At 48.9% G+C, this 6,847-nt stretch overlaps 1 long non-coding RNA gene across 1 annotated transcript; it reads right to left on the bottom strand.

Annotated features, from left to right (window-relative positions):
• Positions 1-267: 267 nt before the first annotated feature.
• LOC141372185 (uncharacterized) lies at positions 268-6,810 on the bottom strand. Its single transcript, XR_012377484.1, has 3 exons — positions 6,752-6,810; positions 5,984-6,102; positions 268-559 (listed from the first exon to the last, which is right to left on the bottom strand). It is a non-coding gene; the product is annotated as an uncharacterized lncRNA (long non-coding RNA).
• Positions 6,811-6,847: the final 37 nt, after the last annotated feature.

The following is a 6,847-nucleotide window of genomic DNA, read 5'->3' as shown; positions in this document are numbered from 1 at the left end:
AAGGTGTTGATCATCTCTAGGAATTAACTAAGCCTGCCAGGGACAGTCCCTCCAAAGTCAGCAAGGCCTGAGATGTCAAAGCATTAAATACAGAAGCTAGAAAATATGGTTATTTTACTAGGTATAACCATAATTTGAGCCCTCGTATTAAGTTTCTGAAGGTTAGCCACCTGGTGCATCTTAGCAGATATTAAAGTTAATTCAGAACCTATGTTGTAGAGGCACAAAGGCCAATCAGCCTCCTTTTATCTTTTGTCATATAAATTATTTAAGTAACTCTTGGTTTTCCAGTTGGGTCAAATTGTGAACCTATGGTCAATTAATTTGGGGGGGGGGAGGGTTCCTCCTCTTGTATCCAGTTTCCTTTCTTCCATTCCTCCTTTTTTTTCGATTTGTTTGTTCCTGGATATACTTGTGGGGTGGAGGAGGGACTTTTTACCCTGCTCGTCTTTCTCTGTTTTTGTTTCTGCCAGGAAGATCATTTTGTCCATGGCCGGAGTGGGAGCCTCAAGTGCCTGGATCCCGAGATGAGTCCCTGGACATGCCGGAAGCAACAACACTAAGAGAAAGCAAGAGTGTAGAGGAGGGGTTTTGTACTGGGAGAGAAGTGGAGCACCAAACGGCCCTCCCTCCTCTTTTGTGTTTCTAATCAGCTCCTGAGCCCTGGTCTGCCATGGATGTGCGCCTCCAAACCCTGAGGGCTCCGGAGGACACATGGTAACAGGGAGAGGAGCGGCAGCTCGGGAGTCGGGTAAGGCTACTCCTGTTGCCTGAACCACAGTGACTCAGGAGGCAGCCAGGGAGCCATTTTTCCATCTCCCTGGGGTCGTGGCCTCCTTCCTTTCCACCCACAACACAGAGGGTCATTCCCAGGACGGTGCGTGGGGTGCGCTCTCCCCACCAGGATCTGTCTGTCTGCCCCAAGCACTGACCCAACACCCAGTCAGTGGAACTCAAGCACACCAGTCAGCAGGTCGTGTGGTTGTGGACCTCAGGGGGGAGCCTTGGAGACCGATCCAGGCCAGATGGAGGTCACACTGATGGCATCTCCCTCCTAGATGCAGTCAATTCACATCCGTTCTCACCTTGTTGGCAAGGATGGGACATTAGTTTGGAAACGGATGGCGATCTCCATTTGAGCTAAGAGAATATGAGCTAACACATAAGCTGGCCAGGGTTTGCCAGTTCCCTCCCAGGTTGTGATTGTCACTTCTGAATCAAAGCTCAGCAAAGAACAGAGGTGTCCTTTGCTTAGAAAATGACAGAGGGGCGCCTGGGTGGCACAGTCGTTGGGCGTCTGCCTTTGGCTCAGGTCATGATTCCAGGGTCCTGGGATCGAGCCTCGCATCGGGCTCCCTGCTCTGTGGGAAACCTGCTTCTCCCTCTCCCACTCCCCCTGCTTGTGTTCCCTCTCTCGCTGTGTCTCTCTCTGTCAAATAAATAAATAAAATCTTTAAAAAAAATAAATAAAACATCTATTGATTGAGTATAAAAAAAAGAAAATGACAGAGGCGGATCAGTATATCTGCCTCCACCTTCTACCAGTTACCCTCAGCCTCACAATCCACACCTAGGGGATTGACACCTTATACCACTAGCCCTTGACACTTACTACTGACTAACATCCATGGGATGTGTGCACTGTCAAGCTGGGAGACTGTGCTAATTCAGTGGTTTGCACTACCCTCTTGGCAGAGGACCACTCAACGAAAGCGCTGTATTTGATCTCACCACTCCCCCTGGCAAGTCTCCCTCACCTCAGCCTCCCCACTGTCATTTCTATTTTGGCTGTCAATGAGCTCTTGTCCCTCCATAAAATACTAAGTAAGCTTTTGATATCTGATCTTGCTCTAAGATACGTACACTGGCTTTTTATTGTTATTGTGCTTGTGTGTGTGTGTGTGTGATCCAAGCTTCTTAACGTTTGAGTAGATCCATTCAGTGCTCCAGGCAGAGAAATGGAACATACAAATACACTTCTTTATTTTTCTAGAAAATGTTTTCTAAGAAGTGCAGTACAATATATATATATAAGGAGCATCTTAAATATGCATAATAATGAAACACGTGTGAACCACCCCAACTTGAGAAATGCTTGAGGTGCCTCTGCAATCCTTACCCTCCCCATTCCCTGAAGGTCACAATGTGGTGCTTCTTGTTTCCCCCGCTCCATTCCTTTCTTCTACTGTACAGTATTTTATCATATATGTGCCTTTCTGTAAACATTCGTTTTGCTTGGTTTGAACTCTATAAAAATGTTCTATTCCCTTCTTTCACTGAATAGTATGTTTCTTACCTTCAGCCATTGATGCTTGTAACTGGCAGCTCTAGTTGGCTTTCACTACTACACAGTTTTGCATTGTACCAGTTTTCTGCACATTCCTTCCTCCACATTTGAAAGGCGATTATGTGCGCAAAGCCCTTACTTAGCACAACTCCTGGAGCAGAGTCAGCGCTCCATTAACATTTGCTCAGTGGTTGAGACTGAGCCCCGAGTAACTGTTAACACTAACAGTTGTTTCCTCCAGCTGGATTCTCTGCGCTTCGCCCTGATGCTGAAGATCTTGTAGCTCTTCCTCCCCTTGAATGACAGTTGGAAGATATTCTCACCACAAGAAGAAACCCGGTGCACTCCCCGCGCACCCATGACTACAATTCCCCGAATGCATTGCGGCGGGCCTTTGCGTCCATTTCAGTTTACTTCAGCCACCTCCCCCCCACCCCCCGCCGCCGCCTTCCGGGTATAGTGGGCGGGGCTACATTTTTTATCCAGGGACCCCGCCGCGGTGCCAGGGGACTGCGAAATTTTCCAGTGAGGGCCTGGGCAGAGGCGCCAATGAGAAGGGAAGGTTGTTAGGGCAGCTGACGTGGGTGACGTCTCTGAGCGGCGCCAGCTGAGCGCGGTGGAACCAAGCCGTCCTTCCTTCTCGGAGGCTGGCTTGTTCCCCCGGCGTCTGTGGACCCCGTTTAGCTGTTCCTGGTGAGCGCAGTACACCGGTACCTCCACTGCCTTGGCCAGTAGCCTGAGGACGCCCTCTTTCAGCTCCTGCTCTTCCTCCTCCACAGACACAGACGACGAGGGAGTGCCCGGCACTTGGGAAGATGCTTCTCTGTGCAGAGGTGCCTGCGGGGCGCGGGGTCAGGGGCCGGCGTCCCCGAGGCCTGGGGCTTGGGTGGGAGGCGGGCCTGTGTCTCCGGAACACGCTTGTTCGCCAAAAGGTAGTCGTTACCTCGTGCGACCCTCGTTTGGCACCTGTGACGTGCCCAGGGCGGGGCTTCATTGATGGAGCCGGTAATTACCTCACTTGTGCTGTGCGCCAGGCCTAGGGAGAGCGTGACTGGGAATCCGGCCTGAACCAGGCAGACGGGGTCTTGGCCTCCTTGAGGCTAAAGTCTTTATGGAAGACCGAGGAGAAGCAAGTAAGTCTAGTGTGGATAGCGGAGGAGGAGTTCAGGTTCTACCTCTTGAATAGGTTACATTCCACTGCGGATGTCAGGGTCCCCATTGTGCACCTGAGATCAGGTCAATCAACGTGTGTTTGGGCCGGGGGGTGATGGCCTGCCCAGGACCACGTAATACTGGTGTGCAGAGCCAGTACTTTCCAGAGCTCCTGCGTGTATGCCACAGGAGTCTACATTCTAGGGCTGTAGTGGGGACAGCGTTGTGAGCACAGATAGGTGTTCCGTATTGGAAAGCCCGAGGCTGGAGGGTAGTTCATTCATTCGTTCATTCAACAGAAATTGTTGAGAGTGTACTTTGTGGTAGGCCCTTTCATTTGGGTGGGTGGTGGGTATTCAGCGATTGGGAACACATGATAAATAGAACAGATACGGTGTCTGACATATCACCACCTGGTTGGAAAAGACTGGAAGCAGATAATTACCCATGAAATACATAATTACAGTTTTGCTTTGAGTGCTGAAAAATGCAGGGTGCATTGGAGTTTGTAATTTAGGCAATAGGGTTAACCTGAGAACAGAAGGCTAAGAACAAAACGGGGATGTGGGAGGGTGTTCACTTAGAGCAGGGAAGGAGTGTGAACTGGTAAAGGAATTGAGAGAATGCCCCTTGAAGCTAGGGCCACCTAGGGACTGTAGGGTGGGGAAAGCCAAGGTTTGGGGTTAAGACTTGCACTTTTTGTAGGTTCCTGGAGACTAAGCATAGTGATTTAAAACATGGAGTCCAGAGCCAAGCTGATTGTAGCTCTGCCCCTTATGAGCTGTGTTCCTAAACAATTCTCAGTTTCCAGTTGTGAGAAATGGGGATGACAGTAATCCCACTTCATAGATGATTGTAAAGATAAATGATACTAAACATTAATGAAACAGCCATGTCTGACATGTAGTGGGTGTTAGTGGTGGTTGATTAAATAAATAGGTAAATACATACATAAGTATTGAAGACTTGAAGGTAGTGTGTGGTGAAATTTGTGAACCTAAATGCCTTCCACCCAACTTCATTTCTTCTCCAGTTTTCAGGTGCTGTTGAGCACATGTGTAGAACTGTTGAATTAGAAATAATTTTTTTATATCGACTGCTACTTGCTAAGAGACTCTGAAGTGCCATCGAAATAATCAGAGAGAAAATACTTTTCAGTAGCATATTATAATTACTTTTATTTAAAATTTATTGATAGTATTGATTATTTAATATTTGTTGGTAAATGTTTTAGCAAACTTGCCTACTTAAAAAAAAGTAAGTTAACTGTAGAGTAATTCAGACACAGCCAAAGGACAGAGGAGTAATATAACTAGAGCTTTCCTTTTCTTGACTCTCAATGGAATAGCTTTTATAATTTCTTTGTTCTTCTTTGCCTCAGTTTTCGATGCCCCCCTGTGTCTGCAGCCATCTAAACATTGTAGGGGAAGTTTGGATTTGGAATTGCAGAGACTACAGTGGTACCCAGCCCAAAGTGCACATCAGCAGAGCCTGTGGGGCTATTTAAAGAAAACACAGCTGTTCACGTCCTCCTCTAGACTCCCTGAGTCAGAATCTTCTGGGATAGTTCCCGGGCTATAAAGACCACGTATATTTGCCATCTGGTTGCATTTCATGAAAGCTTTTTTTGCACTGGGCTTTCCTTCATCTGAACAACATGCAAGAAGATTGGGAGAATCCATAAGTTAATGTTTGAAGACTTTTTGCAGGGCTCTGTCCTTCAAGTTCTGTGATATCATGATTTGCATCTTCACTGTAGTGTGTTAAACCCTTAAACTTTGTCAGAAAGTCATGTGATTAATAACATCGGGATTCCTTGCATGAATCACGGGCAGATCGCTTGGTGCCTCAGTCCTCTGTTTGGAATGGGGATAAGAATGGTAACCCACCTTTGGGATGGAAGGATTAAATGAGAAATAGATCCGGTTAGCACAGGATCTGGCACAGAGTGAAGCCTTCCATAAATTATTATTACTTCTTTTGTTTTCCCTCCATTACTTATTTTACAGATTTTATTTACTTATTTATTTTAGAGAGAGAGTGCATGCCCCTGGCGTGGGGCCAGAAGAGGAGGGAAAGGGAGGGGGAAAGAATGTCAAGCAGAATCCACACTGAGTGTGGAGCCCAACTTGGAGCTCAGTCTCGGCACCCTCAGATCATGACCTGACCTGAAATCAGGAGTCAGACGCTGAACCAACTGGGCCACTGAGGCGGCCCTTGATTTCCCTCCATTCTGAATATTATTTGGTTCCAGTACTATGGCCTAGGTGTGGGTTAGGCTGGTTCCTGCTGCCCTAGGTTACAGCCATAAAGCCCCTAAAATCACATTAAGAAAGCCAGTTAGCCCCCAGGACACCTATGATTCCCTCCAAGAAAGGGAACCATCCCTTCCTCCCGTGACAGGGGTCAGCGTCTTCCACAAAGGCCACTGGGAGCACACCTGTCGTTAAACACAGTGGCTTCGTTACTTATCCTGAGGGAGAACCCACATCATGGGGACTGTGGGGCTGATCCGTAAGAAAGAGGGTGTCAGAAAGAACTTACAGGATTTGGGCTTTGGGCGGATGTTTTTGGGAGTGGTCAAGGAAGCAGGGGTGTTGCCTGGACTGGGTGCTGAGGCGAGGCGAGACAGTTCCGGGATCGGGTAGCTTCGTCAGCCTTTTCTAGAAAGAGATGTGAAGAGCATGATGATCGGTGCCATTCAGAAGGGAGGCACTCGCTCCTATCAGCCGGAGGAGAGGATGATTGGCATTTTGGGGCAGGCACGACAAGCTGGTTTTTGTCTGTTTGGACAAAAGAGCAAGTGGTCCTACTATTTTGTGTCCCTTCATCACCGGGGCCACGGCACCTCGAGCTGCTGGTCTGTGAGGTCGTTTGTGTCCAACAGGAGAACGATGTGGCCTCCCCTTGAGCGCCAGGCCCGCTGCGACCAGCCGTGCAGCCCGGCTCATGGTGCCAGGCCGCCTCCTCGATGTTAGCACTGCTCTTCCTTCTTTCCCAGTGGAGGGGGGAAGCCTTCAAAAGGCAAATAGGTGTTTGCGGGGCAGAAGAAACTAGCCTGGCCATGGAAGCACAGGGCTGTGTCAGCGGCACCTGACATTGGGCCGGGGAGCGAGGACAAGAGAGAATTCTGGAGAGGTTGTCAGAGAATGATACGCGGGAGTACCAAGGGGTCAAGTGTGGGAGCTGACGTGCTCCGGGTTTTCGGACGGTCCCCCGGAGCCTCGTGGGAGATGCTTTGGTGACAAAGAGCAGGTCTGTTCCCCTTTCCTTCCCTGGTGCCCCACCCCTGACTCAGATGCCTTCTCTTACCTGCTCTTTTGCAACAAGTCCTTCTTGTTCTGCCTGCTTCTCGTCCGGCTCCCTCTCCCATCCACATGGTCCTGCTCTGGCCAGGGTGATTTTTTT

The sequence above is a fragment of the Callorhinus ursinus genome, unplaced genomic scaffold (genome assembly GCF_003265705.2).
Source record: "Callorhinus ursinus isolate GAN/ISIS: 27379988/994484 unplaced genomic scaffold, GSC_fseal_2.0 scaffold2195, whole genome shotgun sequence".
Classification (NCBI taxonomy): Eukaryota; Metazoa; Chordata; class Mammalia; order Carnivora; family Otariidae; genus Callorhinus; species Callorhinus ursinus.
This window is presented reverse-complemented; position numbering and strand designations above follow the sequence as displayed.